The 15,630-nt window shown below is 40.5% G+C and overlaps 1 long non-coding RNA gene across 1 annotated transcript; it reads left to right on the plus strand.

Annotated features, from left to right (window-relative positions):
• Positions 1-1,760: 1,760 nt before the first annotated feature.
• On the plus strand, positions 1,761-11,222 carry LOC101429570 (uncharacterized). The gene is made up of 4 exons (XR_188034.2): positions 1,761-1,933; positions 3,042-3,137; positions 5,307-5,487; positions 10,957-11,222. It is a non-coding gene; the product is annotated as an uncharacterized lncRNA (long non-coding RNA).
• The last annotated feature ends 4,408 nt before the right edge of the window (positions 11,223-15,630 follow it).

Genomic DNA, 15,630 nt, shown 5'->3' on the forward strand with positions numbered 1-15,630 from the left:
ACATGCAGTTGTAACACGTAAGGAACGAAGAGTGCTACCTTTGCAGCTATAACTCCACAAATCTTTTCAAATAAATGCTTCCTCAGTTTTGATGTTAAAGAAGTGGGACTGATTTATCTGGAATCTTACCATCAGATGTTAGAGTCTGGTATCTCCAGCTACTGACTCTAATACAGGTGCAACAAAACTACACGAAATAAAAATAGAACATGCAGGTTAAAACTGCATGGATTACCCAGTCCTTAGCAACTCATGGTGGATAGTAGGGAAATTTACAGGGAGCCAGGTTTTCTACCTTTTTTTTTTAGTTTTTTTTAAAAAGATGTATTTATTTATTCCCACCTCGTTGTCTGCTCTCTGTGTCCATTTGCTGTGTGTTCTTCTGTGTGTGCTTGTCTTCTCTCTAGGAGGCACTGGGAACCGATCCTGGGAGCTTCTGGAGTAGGAAAGAGGTGCTCGATCTCTTGCTCTGCCTCAGCTCCCTGGTCTGCTGTGTCTCTTATTGTCTTTCCTCTGTGTCTCCTTTTGTTGCATAGTCTCACTGCACCAGCTCTCTGCTTGGACCAGCTTGCCCCACCGGCCAGCACTCCTAGCTCACTGTGCAGGCCAGTTTGACTTCACTTTGAAGGCCCTGGAAATTAAATCCTGGACTTCCCATATGGTAGACGGCAGCCTTATTGCTTGAGCCACATCTGCTTCCCTATTTTCTACTTAAACATAGGTGTGTGTGTGCATGTGTGCATGCCTTGGTATTGTCTTTCACATTTGTCAACGCTGTACACCCCAGTATCCCTTAACTCCCTGAACGAGAGTATCCAACTGGATCATCTATCCGGATCATTCTCTGGTTTTTATTCTCACCTGAGAGCAGGAACATAGCCAGCCAGTGTGCACGGAGAAGGAGCGATTCTGTTCTGTATACTTAGTGGTTATGGACCAGCTGCTTTTTGTGTTTTCCTTAGAGAGCTTTCCAAAACGTGCCTTGATAGGCTCAGCTGGCTTAAACTTGGAGTGATCTATGTTCAGATGTAGGAGATACATCTTTAGGATGGAAGGGACTGAATTCAGAGTACCTCAGAGTGGAACCTGAATTATTCAGTTTTGCATCCCTACTATCTTGAAGTGTGGGTGATTAGCAGGTGTTTACTGATCAAATGACCCCTTCTCCCATCTCAGGCCCGCTGCTTTGCATGTTCCATTGGTGCCTGGGGATTTCTCGAAGCCACATTGCTTTTTATCTGTCTCAAGCGCAGGGCTTTTTGCTGCCTCTCTCCTCCCTCCGGGGCCTGGACCGTGCTCCCTGTTGCTGCTCTTAGTTTCTGCTGGCTACTACTACTACTAACACGGCTTCTAATCGCTTCTGGCCCAATTCTGCACTGCCATGGTGCCTTGTCTCTGTAGGCCCTTCTTTGTTGTCTGCTGTCCCCTCCCAGGGCCTGTCAATACTAGCAGGAATGCCCTGGGCTTATAAATGTGCAACTGGGCAATAAAACAGCCCTTTCCTTTCCTATAATTGACCCAGCTAATCACCACAGCCCACTAGGCACTACCTGTGACGTCATGTTCTCAGGTGTGTTTAGTGATACTGAGTTCCACCTAAGGAGCATATCCGTACCTCCCTGCCCCTGTGTCTTTTATTGTGGAACCTTTTAGGAACTTTAGCATTGTGGGGATTAAATACCAAACAAGTGCCCTTCAGCTGATATAATTTATTTCAGGGTCATTGAATACTGGTTCGGGAGCTCACGGCACTTACTTGCCATTGCCTTGTTCGTTTGTCTCTGAGCACTAGGTAGCAGAAGCCTGTGTTTATGTACTGTCTTGGCACTGGGGTGTTTGGTGCTGTCAGTGACAATTTCAAGTCTATTATTGATGAAGAATTGACATGGGACCTCAACAGAAGCAAAAAAGATAAACTTCATTTTAAAAGGCTGTAAGTCCTTTCTTTTAGATGCTTTTTTTTGTTCCCTTTAGAAATATTTTTGGAGAGTTTTTCATTGTTGTTAATCTTATAACTGCCACAAAGATATTGTAGATGTGTTAAAGATAGCACAGGAAATATTTTATTTTAGAAAAGAAGAAGAAAAGAGACAACCGAAAAAAAAAAAAAAGAATAAAAAAGAAATGAGGGGAGCGGATATGGCTCAAGTGCTTGAGTTCCCACCTCCCACAAGGGAGGTGCCAGGTTTGGTTCTCGGGGCCTCCTGAAAAAACAACAAAACAAACAATAAGTGAAATAAACAAAAACATCACCTCAGGGAAGGCCATATGGCACCAGTCTCATACATATAAGGTCCCGGATTCAGCCCCCAGCCCAAGTACCTCAAAAAAAAAAGGGCATGTGCTCAGAAACAATCCCCACCCCTCCACATTCTTCCAAGTAAAAAAATCAAAAGAAGACTTTTATTAACTTTTTGGAATACATCTCAGCAACATCAAGACTTTGGGATGTCACAGGCAATGTACTTTGGTATACCAGAATTGACAGAAGTTAGGTAACAATAATGAAAACCTGGACAGTACCCTCTCCCCACAGGGGACAGAGGCTGGTGGAGGGGGAGGTTTGGTGACCTACAGGAGAGAACCCCACTGCTGGTGAACCTGCCCTCTTCCCCCACCTGCCAGCCAGCGCCCCCCACTGCACCCCACCCCCCACCACACACACACTGTAGGCAGATAATTTTATGTACTCACATCAGAAAAAAGGGTCTGTGGGGCCGAACCAGAAATGCAGATGGAAACAAGGCAAATAAACATACTGAAATTATTTTTTTAAGTTTAAATAGCCATTATTTAAAACAACATAGCATATCTGAGTGAATAGATAAATGATCTTGCTGCCTGATTAGGGAATATTACCCATCCATTAAGAGATGCTTAATATTCTTTGGTCTCTAAAATAACAAGGACATAGGAAAAAAGAAAAACAACTTCCTAGTGTTCTCTCCAACAACTCCCAATATCCCTTAGACTATTTAGAGCCTAATGTATGTTTAGATTGCCCCTTAATTCCATCATTCTTTCTGTGTTACTGCTTTTAGGATTCTCTCGGCATCATTGAAATGTCAGGCTTTATTTGTGGCTACATATCTTGCATATTCTACCTGGGCTCTCGAGTCCCTCCACTACATAGAAACGTAAGTACAGTATTTGCTCTGTGTGCCCTGATCACTCAAAAGTGCTTCTTCTCTCTTCTTGCCTCCCTTTGGAAGATGCCTTGGAATTCCGACTAGTGAATTTGGGACCACCAATATGGGAGCCAGGGTTGAAAGGTTTCCTCTCTGACTTTTTGGTGGTGGTGTTCATTAAGCTCCTGCAGAATATATTAATATATAGCTCAGCCAGAATTGTAATCCAATGCTGTTTTGTATATTAATATGCAATATAATGAAGTCACAATAAATTGTACAAAGCAGTTAGCATGGATATTGTGGTTTTTCAACTTGTGATGAAGTCACTATTGCCTTGTACTTTTCAGCCAATGTAGTTCTTGTGGCAACCTAGAAAGGACCCAACTTGTACATGTACACTTTATCTTCCTGATTTTTCAACCGTCCATGGCTTATTTGAATTTCCACTTGTAAATTTTTTTTTTTTTTTTGGTTTTTATTAGCCAGTGGCCATGGCAATTGAAGTCTCTATCTGAATTTCTGAATTTTTAACGGCAGTAAAAAAATAGTATTTTTCTCTAAGTAAAGCATTTGAGTTTCCATCTGGTCTTAAATTTGTCAATATTTAGAAATGACATATCATAAAAGGTAAGAAAATATATACCAAAAGGAAAAACAAAGCAGTAATCAGCCATAAGCATGCTACAGCTCTGAATAAAGTAGTTGGATAGAAATAAAAGCATTTTCTTAAGGGGAGGATTATTATGGTCCCTTTCTCAGAACTGCCCTGAAAATAAGCTCAAGAGGCAACTTCATAGTAGGTAAGCATTTACTAATCTCAAATTCAATTTTGACACTAAAGGACAGGAGTTAAATGATATTTAAAAGGGTGCTGTCACCAATATTTTTCATAGAAAACACCTTAATTATTTAAAGCTTGGTACTATCTAAGCTTGAAGGAAATGGATGAGAAGGGAAAGATTTATAGAATTAATTATAAAGAATTGAATGTCTCTGCAGCAAATACAGATAAAAAACGAAAACACAGGAACAGATTAGAAAATGCATATGGTGATTAACAGAATGTTAATTAAGAATTTTCAGAAACTAGGAAGGAAATACAGTCAAATAGAAAAATCAACTAGAACTCAAAAACAGATAATTCAAGAAGTATAAATGATTAGCACAAACATGAAAAATAATTGAACTTCTCTAGGAATTGAATAAATGCAAAATAAAATAACATTCCTGCCATAATCCACTGAATGTACTGGGGGAGAGTGTAAACTACAATATAAACTATAATCCATGTGGTACAGCAGTGCTCCAAAATGTCTTCACCAAATGTAATGAACGGGCAACAATGATGAAAGAGGTTGTTGATGTGGGAGGAGTGGGGGTAGGGGGTGTGGGGTATATGGGAACCTCATATATTTTTTAATGTAACCTTTTTTTGTGATTATGTATCTTTTTTAAAAATTATTAAAAATAAGTAAAAGAAAAAATAAAATAATTTTTTAGTCTATAAAATTAACAAATTAAAGAAATTATTGTGATCAGAGCTGACTAGGGCAGGGCTTGTTTAGACACTCACACACTGTTAAGTAGATGTGGAAATTGCTACAGCTTTTCTGGAAGACATTTTGGCAATTTGTATCAAAAGCCTTAAAAGTATGAATTCCAAAACTAGATAGCTATTCTAGGGAAATTTCCAGAAAAATGAAAAAAAAAAGTACATACTGTGAAATTTGTCAAAATGCTATCTATAAGATTACCGTAAATGCCCATTACAGTAGACTATTCTGAAGCAATTTAAAAATGTTGCTAAAGAATTTTTAATGACATGAGAAATTTCTTATGATACATGGCAGTAGAGAAAAGAACAGGATGAAATACCAATTGTGGTGTGTATGCCATCATGTAACTCTTTACCTTGCATACAAAAAAAAAAAAAAAAGGAAAGAAATGTCCTGGGATATTATCTCTGAATATTGAGATTTCATGTGATTATATTTTAATTTTCAGTGTTTCCTACATCTTCTAACATTTCCACAATAAGCATATATTATTTTTATAATCTGTAGATGTAATTAATGCTAATTAAATAGAATTTAAAACTTTAGTGATTAGTAATATTATGTACTGTGCAGTGAGAAAAGAATAACTAATATCGTATCATCTTTGTTTCTTCATTAGTTCCAAAGAGGATCTATTGAAGGGACTTCCTATCTGCTGTTTGCCTTGGCCATGATTAGGAATTGCACATATGGATTTAGCTGCTTTAAAGGCACTAACAGGGTTTCAAAGGAATGTCTACTTCAGGCATCATCTTCCTTGGCTTATTGGAAGCCTTGGAGTTTTATTTCTTGACTCTTCTGTATCCTTTTCCATCTAGAAAGCCGTATATGAATTTTATATATTTCCTCTTCTAAGAGATATAAATGGTTAATGCTATAGAATTTTAAAAATTATTTTTGAAATGTTAATTCATAAGGAAAGCTCTTTCTTTTCCAAAGTCTCCTAAACTAGTAGTGCTTTAGCAGGGAATCAACTGCAAATGCAGGTTCCTTGGTTATCTTTGGTTCATCAGAAAAAAAGTTTCAGCCCAGGACAGACCCTGAAGTTGACACATCTTAGATGTTAAATTCTATTAATAGTTAGATTTTTTTAAAAAAAGATTTATTTATATTCTCCCCTTCCCTTCCTCCCACCTTTCTGTTTTTTCTGTCTGTGTTGTCTTCTCTTCTCATTTTCTCTTCTCTAGGATTCACCGGGATTCGATCCTGGAGACCTCTGATGGGGAGAGAGGTTCCCTGTCAATTGTGCCGCCTCAGTTCCTGGTTTTTGCTGGGCTTCACCTTGACTCTCCCCTTGTCTCTCTTTTCATCATCATCTTGCTGCATGACTCACTTGCACAGGGCACTGGCTCACCACGCGGGCACTCGCATGGGCAATCATGTGGACACTGGCTCACCATGTGGGCACTCACGTGGGCGCTGGCTTGCCACGTGGGCATGATTTCTATTCTTCTTTTTCACTAAGTGGTCCCAGGGATTGAACCCAGGTCCTCCCATATGGTAGGCAGAAACTCCATCACTGGAGCCGCATCTGCTTCCCTAATAGTTTGATTTTTTTTTTTTTTTAAAGATTTATTTATTTATTTAATTTCCCCCCCTCCCCTGGTTGTCTGTTCTTGGTGTCTATTTGCTGCGTCTTGTTTCTTTGTCTGCTTTTTTGTTTCTTTGTCCGCTTCTGTTGTGGTCAGCGGCACGGGAAGTGTGGGCGGCGCCATTCCTGGGCAGGCTGCTCTTTCTTTTCACGCTGGGCGGCTTTCCTCACGGGCGCACTCCTTGCGCGTGGGGCTCCCCCACGCGGGGGACACCCTTGCGTGGCACGGCACTCCTTGCGCGCATCAGCGCTGCGCATGGCCAGCTCCACACGGGTCAAGGAGGCCCGGGGTTTGTACCGCGGACCTCCCATATGGTAGACGGACGCCCTAACCACTGGGCCAAAGTCCGTTTCCCTAATAGTTCGATTTTAATAGCAAGTGGTATGAGGAGGATCCACACCACCTCTGAATACCACAGAAAAGTCAGAGTTGAGAAATGGTAACTGTGGCTCTGCCTTTTGTCTATCAAAGTGAGCCTTATAGGTAATATGTGCTGTAAGTAAAATGTTTGAATATTTGATTATTGGATTGCATGAAAATGTCTAATGGTATATAAACTTTTAACCATAGGAACAAATAAGAGGGTGCTCTTACTCCTCAACATGTTAGCTTACTAGAATTTATCATAATTAGGTAGTCAGATTGAAATACATTTGTGTTCTTCTACTCATTGGCATTTTGTTTAAAAAAAAAAAAATCAGAGTATTTATTGCTGGTCAGCTTGATAAAATTGGCACTATTTGTTGGTCAGAATTACAAAGTGAGGTGCCCAAACCCATTTTCTGGAGAGTCAAAGTATCAAACAATCATTTAAAAAATTTGGCATGAATTCTGGTTTTAATTTTGTAGACTCAGCCATTAAGGGAAATCAAAAGAAATTCTTGATAAAAAGGCTTTGGCCACGTAGCCATGTGCACTTCAGCCGTTCTTTGTGGTCATTCAATGAGTACTCCTGAAACATTTTTGTGTACATTTTTTAAAAAGTGCCTCACTTCAAATTGGTTGCCGTGAGTCAGAGAGCCTAGGAATACATCGTGAGTTATTGGCAAGGCTGGGGCAGATCCCTGACCCCTGTGCTCAGCATGTTAGTTAGCGGGAAAGGATAGCAAGCACCAGAACTCATACAAGGGTGGAGGGTAGGAGGGAATCTTGAGTTATTCTCCTTTCTTTACCCTTCTAGTAAAATGGGGGTGGAGAAGGGTTTCAGGCTATCAAGAGACTGTAGCCAAGAAATTCTGATTAGGTGACAGCATCCTGCTTTAATTTCGTTCTAATTTAGAGGCCTTACAGATTTGTGATTTTGTCAATGAACACCTCAAACTACTGTTTTGGTTTTGACCAAGTCAAAGGGACTTGGAGTGCAAGGGAGGGTGATGTCCTCCAACTGACCTTTCCCAAAATCGAATCCTGAGTCTAAAAGCATGTAACCTAAAACCCAGTCATTGGCCTTGAAGAAGTTTCACAGAGAGAATTAGGCCATTCCTTTTTCATTTCTAAATGTTTGTGCCTTGTGCATGAGTTCAGGAAGTGTGGTGTCTTTGGCCTCAAGCCTCCCTGAATTTCAGGATATGTGAATAAGCAATAATCTCTTAGTTCCAACTTGATTGGAGCCTGAACCCAGTCTCACCCAAAATTGGTTTTCACATCCTAATTTGATTAAAAACAGATGTTTCCAAGGAGACTTAACGAGGCTGTGAAAAAAAATTAGGTTCACTGCTTTGAGAATTGGTTGAATTCTCTACGTATTGGTAATCAACAGGAAGGGAGAAATAAAGAATTGCTTCTAAGGAGTTTGCGCTTCCTTCCACCCCTGCTGAAATCTATATGTGCTCTGAGACAGTGTGTTTTGGGGAGGTATGTTATGATTTGCTAGGCTAGACTTTTCTGCCTGATCCACTTTCTCATCTATTCTAGGTTAAGACAAATATGCATCTTGGTTTAGGCACGCAATAACTCTTGTTGCTGGGGATTAATTTCTAACATAGAGAAGAAGGGACACATAAAAAATTAAAACTTGTTATCCAGAATATTAAGGATAGTTTCATTCTTTAAAAGCCTTTTAAAGCTAGCCTAACCAAAAGTCAGGAAACATTAATAAGTTTTAGATGGGTTTCCCTCCATTGGATCAAAACCCCATTAAAGCATGGATGCTGGGGGGAGGGAGAAGAAAGTTTACTTGTGGACAAATAGTATCCATGAACTTTAATACATTAAAATGGATTCATAAGTTCATATAAGATGAAAAACATGTGTCCAATTATTGTGAGATTCACCATTCCTTATAAGTTCAGAGCAGATTGTCCTCATCTCCTTGTCTTAAAATGAGCATGTCTATTTTCAGAATACTTTTTAGCATTAAGTTTGGTCCACCATTTGATTTTTAATCTCCTCTTTTATCCCTGGAATCTTGCATTTCTGGTGCACTTCATCTTTTTTTGTATGGAATAATATCCTTCAGAAACCTTTGATGCATTGGTGAATTAAAAAGAAAAAAAAATGAGATGTAAGTGCTTGCTCTATTTGTCATTTTTAATACTTTTTGAGGCATTTGATTTATGATTAAGTATTTCTTGGGAGAGGAGAATGTTGAAGGTGGTATTTTGAGCTCCATTTAAGGCAATTTAGTTGTCATCAAGCCTCCTCACCCTATAACCTTCATAAGACCTTGCTTCATAAATTGGACCCAAACAATTGGCTTGTGTTTCGAATAGACAAAGACTTATGGAAATGATACTTGCTATGTGCTTTTATTGGACATCTGGGTAAGAATTTGCCTTTGCCAGAACAGTCACAGACTACACCGAACTTGACTCCACTGTTGGTGGAAGCTTCTGCTCTTGGGAAACTCTTTTAAAATTCTTTTAAATCAAGAGGGAGCGAGTTGGAGTATTTGGATTCATTTTCTGCCCCCAGCTTTCCACTTTGATCCCTGCTCAAGTGGCAGAGGTTAAGGGTGTCCCTTACACCCCTGCCTCATGTTTATGCCCACGTTTCTGCATTTGATGGCCCCCTCGCCGCCCATTCTGTAGCTGTGAGCCTTACCTTGGATGGAATGGCGCTAGTCCCTGTTGTGTCCCTGTTATTTTGGGACGTTGTGGCTCTGCCGAAAAAAGACAGAGCCATTTCAGGCCCTGGAGGTGGCAAGTTGATCTCAGCCAGCTTGAAAGAGTGAGCTCAATGATAACTTTCCTCACTGCCTCCTCAGTGAAGCATCTTGATCCGAACTAACCTTGGATGCCAGTGGCATAGAATCTTCTGTTTGACCCAAGATCAAAGACATCGGAGGAAGTTAGTACAATTTTACTCCTTTTCTTAATAGCGAAAGTTACTCTTTATTTTAAGAGAAACAAAACGAAACAAAATAATGAATACAGTATCCCTTGTGGTGATTGCCAGATGAAAAAGATTGAGGAACCCTACATATTGTATTTCTTTTCTCCTAACAGCATAGCATTTTCATATTTGGGAAACACTTCATAGCCATAAAGTTAATTCTAGAATTCCTGGGCTAAAGGCTGAATATTTCTTGGATGAGAAACTCAAGGACAAAGGCAGGAAGGAAGTGATTTGGCCTAATATGAAAAGGAATGAATTTTAGTTTTGTTTAAACTGAGAAAAACACCCATTCCCAAAAAGAGAATATGGGTAGCCGGCAAGGGTAACACATAGTCCTAGCATTGTGGTGCCTTCTATTTATTATTGCTCTCTTGAAAACTCTGGGGCTTAAGTATGCAATTTTTAAAACTGTGCAACCCATGGAGGTGATCATTTAACTCCTTTCAGTGAAGATGCACACCAGAGATCTTGCCAAATGTTTTCTCTACTCACAAGACCTCACTGTGCCTAGAGGAGACTTCAGAATTGAAGAGATGCAAAGTCGTCACACTACATTGATGATAAACAATATAACTCCAACCAATGTATATGAGGTGCAGAGGTGCCCAAAGATGTACTTACCAAATCCAATGGATGTGTCATGATGATGGGAACGAGTGTTGTTGGGGGGGGGGAGAGGGGGGGTGGGGGGGTGGGGTTGAATGGGACCTCACATATATATTTTTAATGTAATATTATTACAAAGTCAATAAAAAATAAAAAAATTTAAAAAAAAAAAAACAAAAAAAAAAAAACAATATAACTCAAAAGTTTTCCAGGTAACAAAGCAGTTTCCCATGTGACACCTGAGGCTGCTGCTGCTCTTGAGAGGAAATGAACTCTGTAAATTCAAAGAGAGCACAGCCTGGTCTTTGCTTTAGCAAGTCCCTTTACTGGTGGTGACCAGAGCTACGAACGTGCACAGAGACAAAGGATTCTGTCAGAACTAGCTTTCACCTCTTTGCACTTTAGCTTGCTTATCAGTAATGTACCCGAACTTGATCTTCTCTTGTAGCCATTTGTTCATTTTTTAAATTCCTTTGGTGTAGGACATAAAGGAAAGGAAGAAAGCCAGGCAAAGTAGTGAAGATGGCAAAGATCAAGAAAGGGGAAAGGGGGTGTGAAAGAATTTGGAGAAGAATGAAAGGAAATAAGTTAAGAGATAAGTAATGGGGTGAGAGAACAGAGAGGCGGGTTAATTTCCTGTATCGCAGATTTAATATGGAGGAGGAAATAGCTGATGACTTGAAATGTAATTCTGTAAATACCCTTTTAACTTTTTCCTTAAGAAAAATACACCAGGTGATGGGGCATTTCATTTGGTACTGGAGGCAGAAGCAGCGCCGGTCCAGTTTGGTGGTGCTGGGGGGAGAACCATTATTGGTTAATGAAGAGGAATCTGGAAGAGTCAACTGCAGCCTCTGTCCATGGTGTGGCAAGAAACTTGGCTTTTTGTAAGCTTTTTGGGGAGTGAAGGGATGAGTTCATGCCCTTTCCTCCCTGCAGCATGTTCATTCCATAACATTCTGCCCCAACTATATGCATCAGTTTACAAAATAAATCTGTTTCCCATCAAGGTTCTCTGCAACTGGCTCCATTTTTGTTCATCTGAAAGTCTATGGGAATTACGCTCTCTGTTTCCACCTGAATTCAGTGGTGAGCAGTGGCTGTTATATTTCAATGTATAAAGTAACAAACACTCAGGTGAGTTCTGTGTGACACCCTTGTCTCTTAAAACAAGTGAGTGAAGATTGGGCATCTTCCGTGAGTCATTGTGAAATGTTTCATTTCCTTAGGGGGGCACGCATGACAAGTTAATAAATTGCGGATTTAACTGGCTCCGAAAAAGCTTTCAAAGCATTTTCAAAGTCGAATTGCCCGGTACAGAGCAGGCACTCCGTGAATGTGGGTTAAACCCCGCAGGGCAGACTCTGACCTGTGGGTGCCAGTGTGGCTGAGGAGAAGACCCCAACATAGACGTTCCTCTCCGGCCGCAAGATAATGCGGATGAGTTTAAACCTGCAGCCGTTATTCAGACAGTGTGTCTTTGTTTGACTGTGCCTCAAAGGCTGTGCCCTGAACTCTTTCTTTGAAAAGAGACTTTATTATTTCTCAAACCTAAGGTCTCTCAGCTGCTGCTCAGAGTTGAGTAAATCCCAATGGTGGCTCTCGTGCCTCCTTTGCTTATGAAAACCACACCTCGGTACAACCCTTCATTGATGTGGCAGCTCATTCAGTAGGATCCCTCTTAGCTTGTGCAAAGGGCTGGGTAGCTGGGTCATTGGAAAAGTTAAACAAAATGAAGAGTCATTTTAAAGAACTTAATACAGGCAATCCTCGTTACTCATGGATTCTGTATTTGCAGATGTGCCTTGTGTGCTAGATAAGCTTCGTTCAAGCATGAGTTAGAGTGCTGTTGGTTGGCCATGAGTCCAATGTTAATGAAACAATGTATTTAATGAGCTCCAGTTATCTGCACCCCTACCCATGCCATTTATGATTAAACTTGCTTAAATTTATGTTCAGAGGCTTTATTTAAATGTTGCTCTAAAATGTCCTAAAGGGAATGAGAACTTTTTCTAGATGGGGTTCAGTGGGGGCAGTCTCTAAAGGCTAAGTGAAACAGAGAACTTCCCAGTGACTCATGTATGCAGATTTAAGGAAGAACAAAAGTTATAAGGTGTCTTTTAACAGAAACACATATAAAATGTTCAGAAGTGGGGTTTGCAGGAACCTAACCCTGTATTTCCCCCTAGGGCCAATGGTTCAGTACTCACTAATTCATTTTGTGGTGACTTTATAGAGAATAACTATTGCGAATAATGAGAATTGACTATATATACATGCCTTAAATATTTTCTTTTAACTTAAAACAAAAATGTCTATTTATTCAGGAATCATTTGACGCAGGAGGGAAAAAGTCTTTTCTTTGAATCAGGGTCTGATATTGTTGTTTTGTGATGTCTTTCATACACTGCATTTAATGACACATCTATAATTTCCTAATATTTGGTTTCTTTAAAGTTGTGGTTTTGTTAGAGTAGAGTAAGCCATCTGAGGACAGAGGCTTACAGATTATAATTATTGTGTCTTTCCTGGTTTTTAGAGTTGTCTCATTCACACATAATTCAACCATTCTTTTAGAAACACACTTTTGTCAGTTCTCTCCAAGGCAGCCATCATCATTTTCATATAAGCAGTTCTCTGCCTTTCTTCTCATAGTTTGTTGCTTTGTATAAATTATAATTAAATTGTCTATATATACATTAAGTCCAACAGGGCATACATAGCCTTGGATCAAAAACAACTGATTCTTTGTAAGCATACAACTCTGGTCCCAGTAGAAGCACCAAGGCTCTAGAGAAAGCTTGCCCCCTACTCCATGTACTGGGGACCAGGAGGAGAGAGGTGTACACAGGGCTCAGAGTACCAGTTCATCTGCGGAATTTGTGAGTGAGGGTCTGTTAAGCAGCTTCTACTCTAAAATTTTTACCGTGTCTAGTGCAATGTGATGGTCCTTGATTGGGGAACAAAGAAAGAAGTACAGTTGCTGCCAAGTGCTGTGTGCAATAGACACAATCAGCATCTGAGGAAGAGAGACAACTTTTGCCTGAAATGGGCAACCAGAAGGATTGCTTTAAGGAGGAGGGAGCATTTGATGGGAGCTTTGAAGGGTGGGTAGTTTTTCAGTAGCCCAAGATAAGAGAAATGAAATTCCAGGGGATGGAAGAGCAAGAAGGCTCATCTATAGATGAGCAAGCTTTTGAGATCTAATAAATGGAACCACTCACTGCTCCACAAGCATGACAAAGCATTACTATCCTGGTAAACATCCATCCCTCTCCTCCCTTCCCCATTATGCTCCCCCCTTCAAAAAAAAGGAACTTGCCAGATTTCTTGATATTACTTGCTCCTTTATTGAGCAGGGAGTGGACAATGCAAGTGGCAGAATTCAGCAAGTGTTGGGCTTCAATGAAAGATGCAACCCGACCCAAGGGAGGAGAACTAGGTTTTAGGTCCGTTAAGGGCCTGTGTGATGCCTCACATTTGCATTTTGACTCTAAAAGAGCATTTTCTCTTGCATGCAAGTCTTAAAAACCTATTTATCTGTTCTCAGCTCTCCTAGAGGGCCTATCAAATCACTGTGCTTAATAAATATTTTTTAATAAATGCAGTAATGACCATCTCCATAATTCTCAGCTTGGAGGCTAATGCTTGTAGCCTCATTTCCCAGACATCCTTTGGCACTTGCTGTTCTAGAGCCCTTGTGATGCTTTTTAAAATGACTGCCCAGAAACAACTGAATTAAAAACAAGATTCCATCAGGAGAGGCTCTGGTTCTGTAGGAGCAGGTCTTGGAGATGGTCTGGGCATATCTATTTATAAAAAGTTCTGCAGAGTATTTTGACTTAAAGCTAGGGTAGAAAAAGTACTCACTGTGTTAAATTTTTCACTTTTAAATCTCCCTGAGAGCAATATTGAGATTGATACCAAAGAATTTCATATCTTAATCCTTTTGAGTCTAATCTTATCAAGCCTTATTAATTTATTCAAACTAATGATTTCAAACTGGCCATGTCTACTTTCAGTCCTAGTTTAAAGAAACCCAAACTCTTCCTCTTTTTTTTATCCTTATTATGTATTTTTTTAATTTTTTAATTTTTTATTCATTTTAAAAAAAATATTACATTAAAAAAATATGAAGTCCCATTCAACCCCACCGCCCCCACCTCCCACTCCCCCCACAGCAACACTCTCTTCCATCATCATGACAAATCCATTGCGTTTGGTAAGTACATCTCTGGGCATCGCTGCACCTCATGGTCAATGGTCCACATCATAGCCCATACTCTCCCACGTTCCATCCAGTGGGCCCTGGGGGGATCTACAATGTCCCGTAATTGTCCGTGAAGTACCACCCAGGACAACTCCAAGTCCCGAAAACGCCTCCACATCTCATCTCTTCCTCCCATTCCCCGCACCCAGCAGCCACCATGGCCACTTTTCCCACACCAATGCCACATTTTCTCTGTGGACATTGGATTGGTTGTGTCCATTGGACTTCTCTGTCAAGAGGAGGCTTAGATTCCACATGGATACTGGATGCAATCCTCCTGCTTTCAGTTGTAGGCACTCTAGGCTCCATGGTGTGGTGGTTGACATTCTTCAACTCCATGTTAGTTGAGTGGGATAAGTCCAATAAATCAGTGTAGGAGTTGAAGTCTGTTGAGGTTCAGGGCGTGGCTATCATATTGTCAGTCCAGAGATTCAAATCCCCTAGATATATCTTAAACCCCAGCACCAACTACAATTCCAGTAAAGTAGCATGAAAGTCTTGTGAAAAGAGATCCCATCTGAGTCCAGTTCCATCACGCAGAAACACCAGTTCCAAAGAAGGGCCATCTGACATGGCAGTGAACCCCATCTGCCATGACCATAGAAACCGTGGGTCTCTTTAGCCCTCAAAAGAACCAATACCTGGGGTTGTATCTACTTTATCTGTCTCTGAGACTCTGCTCAGGTGTGCATAAGGGCAATCCTTCTGACAACCTCCAGACTCTTTTTTAGAGACTCATAGCCATATAAACTCATTTCTCCTTTCCATTTCCCCCTTACATTAGGTCAAACAGCATTTTAAAGTCCTGTTATTATATGTAGACAGGGATATTCTGCTGGTCCGTGTTGAACCTTTAATTCAAGGTCATTTTCTAGTTGCATCATCAGCTGGTATTTGGTAGTGATCCCTCGGTTCCAGGGAGGCTCATCCCCGGGTGTCATGTCCCACGCTGGGGGGAATGCACTGCATCTACATGCTGAGTTTGGCTTCGAGACTGGCCACATTTGAGAAACATGAAGGCTGTCAGGAGGAAACTCCCAGGCACAGTGCTGCTCTAGGCCTTGTTCTTATTTCAGGCATATAGGCTCACAAGCATAGTCATTAGTATCAGGGGCTCACTGTTGGACCCTCATTCCTTC

Source organism: Dasypus novemcinctus, chromosome 4 (assembly GCF_030445035.2).
Source record: "Dasypus novemcinctus isolate mDasNov1 chromosome 4, mDasNov1.1.hap2, whole genome shotgun sequence".
Classification (NCBI taxonomy): Eukaryota; Metazoa; Chordata; class Mammalia; order Cingulata; family Dasypodidae; genus Dasypus; species Dasypus novemcinctus.